We start from the raw sequence: 12,915 nt of genomic DNA, 5'->3' as shown, positions 1-12,915 counted from the left end.
TAAACAAATACAAAAAGGAACAGGACTGACTGCTGCGTTTGATATTATTGGTAATCGCAAGTTCAAATACCTTTCATCAGTCTTCAAAAGTGGTTTCCTTTTCATCTGCTATATGGGCATCCCCTTTGAGATAAAAAAAAAACAAAACAAACAAAAAAAAAACATAAAAACATCAGTTAGGATTTACTACTGTAGAACTTGCAACATCCCCTGTTTTTCTCAGTTTCAAATGTTTATTTCACTTTAGGGGTTCCCTCAAAACTATGCAAATCCTGCCCAGATGACACAGAGTAAGATAAATAAAAATAACTACTGTACTGTAAAACAGATTGTTTTCTGAGATGTTGGTATGGATCTCAATTAACAATGCTGTGAGTATGTGAGCAGGTGGACTCTTTCTATTTCTTGTAGATAAAGGAATTAGTAAGTTTAACCAACTGCTCTCTGACTGCTGGGAGGGATGTAGTCTAATTGGGGACTTTATCATTGCCTGGTCGAGTTTTCCAAAGATCAACTTGTATTAATCCCATGCAGAGTTAGCTCAGATACAAACATGTTAATCACTGCAAAAATTATGTATAGGTTTTTTAAAACAGACCGAACATTTCAGAATTATTTAAATGAATGTTCCTAAATTCTACTTTATTTAGTTTTATTTAACAAGTTTTTGGTTTTTAAATGTGCGCCACACTAGCAGAAGGAAGGAAGGAAGGAAGGAAGTAATGTTAGATACTTGCGGGGGTATTTTAACTGCAGAAAATGGTTTGTTGTATATTTGCAGATGTTTGGTTTGCAATAAAACAAATGTGGCCTTCATGGGAGGACATTTCTGCACAGGGGTTCAGCTGCAATACATCTAGGGAAGTGGCTTCAGAAAATTCATGAACAATATTAATCTATTGTCTGGTAAATAATGATGGTAAAGAGGTAGTGGTAGATATGAATCTATTACCCTGCTTCTGTGGTAGGTGGAGGAACTCAGTTCTTTCTGCTGGTTTTCCTGTTCCCTAAAAGATGACCTATTTTGTTTCACGTGTTTCAACATGCTTCTTTTTAAAAAATGTGCCAGATTTTCTTGATTTAAAAAAAAAAATACAGCAATTACCATTCTTCTTCGAATTGTTTGATGGGATACATATTCGTAAACTTTTCACGTAGAATTCTAGAGTTTCAGTTAGGTGGTGACAGTTTAGTTTTCAAATACTTTTCTGAACTCACCTTATTGCAAAATGTTTCTTGAGTGCTGTTTGAAAAACATTGGAATGTTCACTAACACCTGAGTTTAGTTTTTCTTTGGTCATGTGGATGAATATTAATATATCAATGCTACTATTTAAATGCGCGGTTTGTTAGACCAGACCTGCCCAGGGCCGCCCCATATTTAGGTCTGCAACCCAGGTCACATTTGCGTTTTTTACCATATTTGACTGAAAAGCAGGCCTAAAATGTGTGCTTTTTTTAATGGAAAGATAGCCTGTACTCAGAATGAAAGAGCTACCGGAATATACAGTAAATCATTTTGTAGCAGATGTTTCTTATTACATTTTTTTTTTCAATGCAGCACAGTAGCAATTTTATGGTAAATATTAAAATATTGATCCACTGCCGTCTTGCCTAGCACAGCATTCAGCTTTCTATTTACCTTTCACGCACGTGGGAGTGGCTACTGAGCTACTGAACCACATTGGTCATGTGATACGAAAAGCCGGCCCTAAATCTGCTTTTCGTTCATACATATGTAATGTCCGACCCTGGTCCTGGATTGCAGGCCCTGGGCCACATCGAAACAGCAGCCTAAATCTGGGCTGCCTTTTCTTTTTTGGAGTGTTCACATATGAGAAAAGGCGGCCCTGGGCCGACTCAAATCGCAAGTGTGAACGGGATCTAAGTCTGTTTAATTAGCTAGAATTGTGTGTATATTTTTTCAGTCCATCAGGATTGTGATAGAAATACTTGAAAATATTATTTTTGATGTAGGTTTGTGAAAAATGCAGCAGTTATCCAGAACAGTTTTAAGGGGAAATAGCTACATCAGAACAGTTTAAATAGCATGTGTCTTTGAGCAGAGACTAAGCTCTATACATAAATACAAGAAACGGATAAATAATAATAAAAAAAAAACATAAACACTGGGTTACATTAATTTTAAATTACATGTTTTTAGATTAGTAACTGTTAACAAGCTTAATAACATGTTAAATGAGGTGTCAATGGTTTGTTAATATAGTAACCTATTCATACTTCGGGATTATCAAGTCAAAATCGATCAGTAAAAAATGGGGTTACATTAGTTTAAACTTTTAAACTTACTGTAGTAATGTTGGTAACACTTTACATTAGGTGTTTCTAAATACATGTGTACTTACACATGATTGCAATGTTATTATGCAGTTACAATGTACTTCAAGTGTAAATCCTTTTGCACGATATAACCCTAACCCTAACGCCTCCCCCCAACCTAACCCTTTTCTGATACAATTGTGTACTTACATATATTGTGCAAAAAGATTTACACGTTAAGCATAGTGTAACTATGCATAATAACATTGTAATCTTGTGCACATACACATGTATTTACTAAATAACTACTGTAAATGCACAATAATTAGAGATGCATAATGTAAAGTATTACTGTAATATTTAGCAAATAAAGATTTTATTACACCTTAAATATTTTTTTTTAACTAACTGTTAACACAAAATGAACATCTGTTAATGTGTTAAGGTATATGTTAGCAGTTAATAAACTCTTTAAAAATAGTCACCAAATACATAAATAAGTATTCCACTATTTGTTTCCTAAACAACGGTAGCAACAGTGCAATAGAGTTAACAGGAAACCATTTGAATGTTTATCACAAGGTCATCAGTCTATAAAACTGTTCTTTTCATCTCTGGGCCTCCCCTTTGAGATAAAATAAAATTACAGCTTCATGTTTTCCCTGTTCAGGTGTTTATTTAGGGTTTCCCTGTGAATCCATATTGTACATTATTAGATAAAAAAAATAAAAATAAAAAATATAAATGCTTGAACAGTAAGTTGAACATAATACCTGTATGAAGCCTTTGGAAAGTCAGCTGTTATAGATTCAGTTCAGGCAATGCATCATATTCAATTGATTTATTGCAGAAAGTTATGTTATGACATACATTGTGATTGATGTCTTGTTGTTTTACAAGTACTGTACTCACAGAATAACGTTACGCGTGGGTTAACTATTAGTACTATAACATATGTTATCTTGTGTAGTTTGGTTGAGAGCCCGCCTGCAAAGTGAAGCTGAGCTGATCAAACTGTGCAAAATTATTTCTGTGACATTCAGATACATTCAGATACACCCAGAATCTGATATGCTCAGTAAAAATAATGATGTTCATAACAAGTTTTGTGACAATTCTATAAAAAGTTCTCCAGACATACAGATGAGCATACAGGTATGTACCAACATTCTATATAATAAGAGACACCTTACACACAACCTAGTAACTTATTAAAACATCACAAAAATAAATGTAGTACTAAATTGTAATGTACTACTATTAAACATAATACAGTGTTGTTTATGTTCTCTGTATGGGAGTTCTACACCAAACTGACACAACGTGTTCCCTAAAACCAATGTATTTGTTATTGTATTTTATTTATTTATTTTTATAAATGTCCCAAACTCTTTCTTGATGTAAAAAAAAAAGTCAAACTAAATGTGTATTCATTTAAGTATTTTCCACTAGTCCTGCTGATTAAACTGGTGTATGACAAACCACTGGTTTCAATTCTGATTTGAGTCACTTCAGATCATCACAGTAAGAGTCAGATATGAGTTTTATTATACAGACATTCCACATACTGCGTTGTTTCTGGGAATATAGTAACCACTTATTAACTAGCAATGAGGAACCTGCTACGCTTGTCCCTCGAGGTGCTTAAGTTACTTGTAAACAAAATCAGGAAACAGCTCAAAGGCTGCCTCCACAAATTGTGGTCAGGTGAGATTGTCCCTCCAGCATTTAGACTGACCCTAGAATGCAGGTGGGGATTTCCCAATTTCTAAGCTAATAGATACTTACTATATTTACAATTGAGACAGCAGTTACCTCTTTGTTGTAATTCTGTTGATTTTAATATCAGGGTCAAAAAATCACCACTGAAGTGAAAACACCACCAGATTTTTAGAAACGGTGGCAGTATTACGATCTTACGCTGTTTTTATCATGAAAATAGACCCTAGGGTCAAATCCAAGGTACTACCTGTTTAGTCCAGATTTATTCGGTTCATGAAGTACTGCATAAACCGAGTAATACATTAGCAGCTTGCATGAATTGATTCGTCAGATATTTAAGGGCACATTAAGGCAAAATAATTGAAAGATCATTAAGGCAAAAGTAATTAGAATATTTAAAACTGGTTAATTTACTACTGATTTGCTATTCACAGTAGGTTAGGTATTTGTATAGTAAATTATACTCCATTTATCACTAATAAAATGTTGAACTACCCAAAGAGTAGACCAAATGCATCAGCATTAAGTATTAGGTGCTTACTAGCACAATTATCTAACCATTCTCAGAAATCCAATGTGATAATTTATACACAAAAAACAACAAATCATATTTTAAAAAAAAAGCCTTATCCTGCATTATCTTTTTATAACCGCTGTTCATTTTTTAAAGAGACTGCAAGGTATTTACATGTATCTGGACGTAAGACCCTTCACCCGAAACACCAGTCCATCTCAAAGCCAAGCAATGGGAAATGTACAATATGGAACAGGCCTCTTTCACATGTGTTGGTTATTCAAAATGAGGTTACACTAGCTAAATAAATAAGAAAGTCCCAATATGGACTGCAAATACTGTGTACTTTAGCTAGCACAGCCACAAGACCCTGCAGTTTATCTGGGTATATATATATATATATATATATATATATATATATATATATATATATATATATAAATGGCATGTTCCGTTTATCATTGAAATCTTTACATTGTTCATTGCGGTTTATACTGCTATGGTTTGGAACAGTCAGCAAAACCAGGACCCTGTAAACCAGCCACAGCTTCCTTACACAGGATGCACTTAATAAAGTACCTCATTCTTAGGTCCATTCTGTCATTGTCATTTATATATATATATATATACAGTACTGTGCAAAAGTTTTAGGCAGGTGTGAAAAAATGCTGTAAAGTAAGAATGCTTTCAAAAATAGACATGTTAATAGATTATATTCATCAATTAACTAAATGCAAAGTGAGTGAACAGAAGAAAAATCTAAATCAAATCCATATTTGGTGTGACCACCATTTATTTATTGATATATATATATATATATATATATATATATATATATATATATATATATATATATATATATATATATATCAATAAATAAATGTAGTCTAGAGAGATGCACAATTTTATTTACTGCAACAGTAAAATGTGTTTAATTTTCTATGTCGTTACTTTTCTCAGGTTTCTGTCATGTTCTTTGCTCTACTGGACTGTTAACCCATGGGAGCTCCAGAGCCAATGCAGCGCTCCCTTTGGAACCCCCAGTGAAGAACCAAAGCCTTACACAGCCTGGATAAGTACCAGCACTCCCTGACTGTATGACTTATCTGTGGATGTGTCTTTAGCAGACGAGCCATTTGAAGCCCCCCTGATGTTGCATATTAAACAAGCAAGAGCAGGCATACATATTAAAACTGTAAAGGTATACCTGCTACCTCATCAATGCTTCATGGTGGGGGCAGTACGGGTTCTGTCTTAATGTCTATCTGCTGTAAGCAAAGGTCTCTCTAATGGACTGCCAGAAAAGCAGCACATTAGTTATGTAATGGTTTAGACTGGAATTGTATCTGTGACCAAGCAGTGAGAGCATGAAATCCATCATATTGACAATCTGTACGTTGGCATAATTTCAAAACCAAGTGTCAGCACTTGCACTCTTACGTTGACTCATTTAACACACTAGAACGACCACCAGAACACCCAAAATCAGATATGTGACTTAGAGAAAGGTCAAAACTTCTTTCTAGGTTAGAGATGGGATCTACTGAGAGGCTCTCTATCTAATAGAGGATGAAGAGCACAACACGGACGTATACTTGAAATCATTGTGCACTGAATTTCAAGCCATTTGAAACCCAATGGAATAAAATTGAAGATCATCTCTGGCATGTTTTAAAAAAGGGGGAGAGTGACATTAACTTCATTATTATTATTATAAATATTACAATTACTATTAGTATTATTGTTGCTCGCTCCATCTGAAAATGAGCTTTAAATGCAACATCGGTGTAGTACTAGGCTATATCACAACATTCTCAACGTAATTTTCTACCCTTACTGGACTATTTGAATTGACTGCTGTCACAGCTGCTAACACTGCAATAGTCGTTGCTGAGTATACTGTCATGTAGGCATGGTGCTGTCTATCTTATAGAAACTCCTGCAAAACTAACCTCATTGCAATTTTGTCCGCCATTTTTGAAAACGTTCGCTAACATGCCGTTCAATAAGACCTAACTTCCGCCTCATAGCGCTCGGCTTACTGAACGCAGCTCTGGCTCTAATGTAATGAGGGACACCTGCCTGCGATCAAGCAGGCACATACAAAAGCAGGGTTAAAATGTTTGTAGGTGCTCTGTCTGCCTCTGTGTGAAGGCTAAGAATTATAAAAGTGGAGGAACGGTTTTTGTTTTGTTACTGTGTTTAGCTGGTTTTGTTTTGTTTGTTTTGTAAATAATAAAAGTGTGCAAAAGAGCTAAAACTCTTTTCCTGTGTCTGGGTATACTATAAGTGTACAGACCAGCCTTGCCCGGGATGTTTTACCACTCTCTCTCTCTCTCTCTCTCTCTCTCTATATATATATATATATATATATATATATATATATATATATATATATATGATGGTGTGAGATACATATATGACCTTTTAATTTTAACATACCAGTAATTATTTGTCACCATAAACCCACAAAGCAAACATGTGCTCGGCTTTAAAAAAAAAAAAAAAAAAGTGCTTTTGTGTTTGCTCAGCAGCTTTTATGCTATTGATGCAGACAGTTTATTCCTGAGGTTGATTAACTTTAATCAATCATTTGGAACAAGGACATGCATTTTAATGATTATTATTTGTAATTTGAAGGCAGGCAACAGTATTTAAATAAAATATTAAAACTAGGATATATAGATAAAACAATAACAGCATCAATAACGGTGGCACTTATACCAAAAGCCGATATGTGAGGTGGGGTTCAGAGAAGGTGCCACCCAAAGCTTTATTGAAAAAGAGCTCACTGTTGCAGTTGGCAATGTTGTATGGCCAGGGAGACAACAACCTAGTTCTAAATTGAAGTTCCCGAGAACAAACAAAAGGTCATGATGAGCAGGTGTTGGATACAGGCCTCTGCGGAGACTGAGCTGGTGCTGTAGGCTTGCAGGCAGAGATCACAGGGACCCTGCTGCGTGGGAAGACAAAAGCGTACAGAGACTAGGCAAGGGCTGATGCACATGTCTGCAGTTTTCTTTTTGTATGTTGGATATAAATTCGTATACTTTTGTTACATCTACAAAATGGTCACCGCTTTAGAAAACTATTTAAATACCATACTTAGAGCTGTACAGTACTCTGCTGTACAACAGGCCACAATTGCATCCCTACTTGATTTCAGTATCAATATTGATTACACAATTTGCTTGGCATTTCATTAGAAGTCTATTTAGATGGCTCGTTGTTGACTTTTCTTTTCAGCATCCACTATGGTCGATACAGTATGTCGTTATTTAAGAATGCATCAGGAGAGCATTACTGTGGTTGCTGAATTAAATGTGTGTGACTCTCAAGTCAAGAAAAGTCGGCTAATGTGCAATACATTTTGCCAGGATATAAAGGAATAATAACTATAGCTCTGCACTTTATTTCCTAGATACGCATAAAGTTATAATGCAAATTGACCAAGACAATAAAGATATTCTGGCCAAGGATTTGAGGTTAACCAATACACTGCTGTTAACGTTGTAATAAAAACAAAACCAAATACACAATTAAACAACTAGATACACAGATAAAACAGCCTCCTAGAATGAGGAACAATCCATGCTAAGTTCTTCCTATTGTTTACATTTTAAAATGTATTTTAAGAATCTGACATGGTGCTGCTATGAAGAAGTTGTGGTATTGGTCAAATGTAGTTAAATATATTGCATGACACACCAGTAATGCCAGTTAAGAAAGCAGGGCTGTTAGTCATTATATTCATGCTGTGGTTTACATTCTTTATAATGTATTTTGCTTTTCTAAAGTCACACAATTAACATTTATTAAATTATTGGAGAGAATAATAAAAGACCAGCAGTTAACGTGCATCGTTGTAAAGGGCAACTTTATGACAGGCGAAAGAAACACTATGAATGATAAAATCAATGACATCCGGCCCAATATAAGTCACAATAAAGATTCTTTGTGCTCGATAAAGGTCAGTTGTGACGTTTTGAGCGTCCAACCAAGGTATACTTCTATACTATGATTGTCTTTTGAATTACAAGTGTACATTTTGTGCTGTACTTTTTTCTGGGGGTATTACTGAGTCATGGTCACAATGGAAACTTATAAGACGTTCAAGATTTCACAACTGTACCCTGTCTTATTTCTCATTATTTGAATAACTGTTCCTTTTATGACTGAAGTTTGTATTGTATAATAGTCTATGACTGACCAAGTTATACATGTTGTGCTTACTTGCTAATTAGCTGTCAAGTCTTATTGTTGGTTTCACAGAACCAGAATAGCACGGACTACTTTAGCTAAGATAATGTTAACTGGGTCTGTAAAGCCAGTGATTAAAGAGTTATGTTGGAACTGAAATAATATAAAACAAGCTGATTTAAGAAAACATATGTATAAATTCATTGTAGGTGAGTGGTGTTATTTTGTCTATTTCAAAATGGATATCAATCATAGACTCTGCAGCTTTTGTAACCAGCGTCCCTTACAAGAACATAAACAGATTTAAATCAAGCATTAACGACAGAGATGGAGGCCTTCTGGTTTTGTGGACAACCACTCTTGCAGGTCAGTATCGACTACTAAAGGTCACAGAGTTCATAAGGTTAGCCTATTTGTTGTATTAATGAGCACATATATAGTTTTATGTATTTATTTATTTATTTATTTAGTGGATTGCTATTTTTGAGACAGCGTTTCACTAGGATTATGTAATGCTGTATTCTGGTTTTACACTTACCTATTTGTTTTTGTAATTCATATCTTGCATGTTCAGGTCACCACAGATTTTCCTTTGTCTAACCAGGTGGTTTAATGATAATGGGTCCCATGTATTATTCATTCTTCTTTGTTTAGGTTGAGTCTATTTCTAGTAGTATGTACGGTAGTTTTTACACTGTGCTTTTTTATGATGAGGGAGCTTAGTTATGTTTGTATAATTAACAAACAAGCTTGCTAGTTAAGTAGTGATTTTGTGCAGTCCAACTGGACTGCACAAAAGGGTCATTTGTACAGATTTTCACCTTTATTCACTGGGCAGCAGTGTGGAGTAGTGGTTAGGGTTCTGGACTCTTGACCAGAGAGTTGTGGGTTCAATCCCAGTTGGGGGACACTGCTGCTGTACCCTTGAGCAAGGTAATTTACCTAGATTGCTCCAGTAAAAACCCAACTGTATAAATGGGTAATTGTATGTAAAAACAATGTGTAAAAAATAATGTAATTGTACATAAAAATAATGTGATATCTTGTAACAAATGTAAGTCACCCTGGGTAAGGGTGTCTGTTAAGAAATAAATAATAAATATTGGAAAGCAAGATACTGAATCACCCCTTGTTTTACCTGACTTGTTATCTGTTATCTTGACTATCTTATAGTATCTCATGTGTTATTCATTTGCTTTGTCCATTTAAACCATAACTTAAATAGCTGCATCTGGGCTCTGCTGTGTTCAACGCAACCATTTCTTCTGTTTGTCATCACTATGATGAATACCGTTTCATTTTTCAGGAAACAAAGGGCTGTGAGGTACATGCATCCACAAGACTGATTTTTATCTACCGCTGCTGTGAATAGGGCAAGTAAAAACAGTAAAGCTAACTGATGGCATCTTCACATGCAAGGTTATCTATAACATGTTAGCTTTGGCTAGTAAATGCTGTTGGTTTAGGACAGAGAAACACCTAGTTGTTAGCCATTTAACATTAGCTTATATCTTGAAAGGATTATAGACACAAACAATGCTTTAGAAAATGTACGTTTACTGGGAATGAATTGCACTGTAATTGTTAAAGAAGAGAGAGCCTGTGCCATCGAGTGCATTAAAAGATATGTGATCCTTAATACCTGTTCCAATTTGAGGCTACATCCTTACTGGTTTAACATCTTTTGTTGTTTTACAAAAAGCATTTAAAAACAGTGAACCAAAACCAGCATTCTGCCACCTCAAATGAAGTATACATTTGCATTGTAAAGAAGTTCATTGGTGGAATCAAGGAACATAAAGCTGAAGAACTAAAATTCTTAGTCATTAAATGTGAACCTGAGAAACGACTGTGTGAGATGACTGCTGCTCATGCTGGGTTTTTGACCTACAATATTGCACCAATTTTCTACTAGACCCAGAAATATAAATTGGTTGTGTCTTTTATAAGATTTTGGCTGACAATGCACAATTGGAAATTGTCAAATGAAATGCCTGACCTATTTGTGAATGATGACACTAAGTTACTGTCATCTGCATTATTGAATTATATGTTGTCTGTCATTCATACAATTTGAAAATGGCTGGGCACTTTTTCAGTGTCCTCAATATGCTACAAAATTCAATTAACATATTTACTTAAAAATAGTAATTGTTACTTCAATTAGAAAACTACACTGCAATCTCTTCATGGTCTGTCGTTGGTACGAGTTGAAAATGTTACAGCACTTTTTTTTTTAAGTGAATGTGTTCAACTTACTTCAGAGATAAAATGATGTTTAAATTCTATTTTTTGTTTTACAAAAATTATGCTACAGCATTCATAACAGTATTAACTTCATAAACTAACAATTGCGATGTTTATGTGGAAAGCATTATATCTTGAATTTATTCTTGATGTTTGAGTATAATTTCAGAATACTGTGCTGTATTTCCTAGGGAACACTGCTAGCTTGCATTACACTTAGCAAAAGTACATTTGTGAGGGAAGTTTCTTTGCAGCAATTTCAGTTGAGTGGGCATCAAGAATTAACACAGACACAGTGCTGATTTAAATGCAGAAGTCATTGCGTGTTTTAATACAAAAGATTGTGTTGTTTATTATTTTATGTATTGCTGAAATGTAAATGTGAATATTGTTATAACTATTTAAGCATCCAACATGGAGCTTAAAATACATTTTCCAAACAAAGCTGAAGATCAGCAAGATATTGCATGTGAATTACAGTATGTATTTACTAACAGAGAAATAAGAAAGAAAAAACATACATTGAAACTATTTATACTTTTTCATTATAACCATATTATTATTATTATTATTATTATTATTATTATTATTATTATTATTATTATTATTATTATTATGTACTGCAAAGCTGTCAAAAATGAACCATATTAAAGACACTCAAAATATAAACCAATAGTCCTTCCCAGGAAATTAGTAGAAGCAAATTAAACAATTACTGTCGATGTCCGTTTGTAACTGGTAAATTCAGGCACTGCAAAACAGGAAATCTATTTGAGGCATATCCTGTCTTTGGTGCTGACAACCGGTTTCCAGGAAAGTTAAACCAAGAGAGAGAAGCAAAAGACTAAAAAAAAAAAAAAAAAAAAGACACGGTGCTATTTCTTGATTAAAGACTAGAGATGTTGTTCATTATTAATAGACAAATATATAGGCACATTTCTATGACACCCCTAGCGTGTGGAGTTATTTTTGTACCCTCCAGTTCTGGAATGTTTTAAGCAATTAATTACCTCCCACTCAGATTATTGTAGGAACAACAGTCGGGATCAGACACAATATTGTTTTTCATTGTAAAGTAAGTATTACATAATTCACAAGGACTTTTAAATAATTCCGTCAACAAACCTGGTTCATGTTAATTCATTTTTGATTGCGCTGTGTCTGTCATTCTTCCAAACATAGCTAAATAAAGAAATAAAAGAATCCCAATGGACAGTTCTGTTTTTGTAGTTTGCATTTTGAAGAGGATAAAGCTTCCACTATATTTCTAATATTTAGCAAGCTGGGCAAAGCAGTGTATGGTCGGGTGTCATGAGTTCCTTCTCTTTTCTGTAGTGAGTATCTTCTGCCACGGGCACATGTGTATTTGTCATAAGGTCGAGGGGATAGACATATTTCTTTAAGCAATTATTCACACAGAAAAACAAGTTTTAGTTCGTTATTTTGTACCGCAGATTGTTTCCCCATCAGACCTATAGTTGTGTGTAACTATTCAACAACAATGGGAAAGAAGAAGGCTCTCTGTTACTTCACAAGGAAGATGATTGCAGGTGCTTTTGCATTTGGCGTGTACATCCAGCATGTCCATCATCATCACTACCGGAAACCACAACGTTGGCTGCAAGTAGGACGGATGGAGCCTGAAGAGTCTGAAACATAATGTAACAATCAACACATGTGCTACAGTGGCCCAAATCTCAGAAACCTTCAAAATGGACATGGTGGGCTTTGGTAGCGGGTCACCTCTAAACCTAATTATAAACCTGACACTAAAGCCCCTAACCATTTTCTGATACAATTGTGTACTTGCATATATCATGCAAAAATATTTACACGTTAAGTACATTGTAACTATGCATAATAACATTGTACTTACAGTATATGTAAGTACTAAGTAATTACTATGTAAATACAGTCATTAGAGACTTAATGTAAAGTGTTACCCTAACTAT

This window comes from Acipenser ruthenus, chromosome 8 (assembly GCF_902713425.1).
Source record: "Acipenser ruthenus chromosome 8, fAciRut3.2 maternal haplotype, whole genome shotgun sequence".
Lineage (NCBI taxonomy): Eukaryota > Metazoa > Chordata > Actinopteri > Acipenseriformes > Acipenseridae > Acipenser > Acipenser ruthenus.
Note: the sequence above shows the minus strand (reverse complement) of the source record.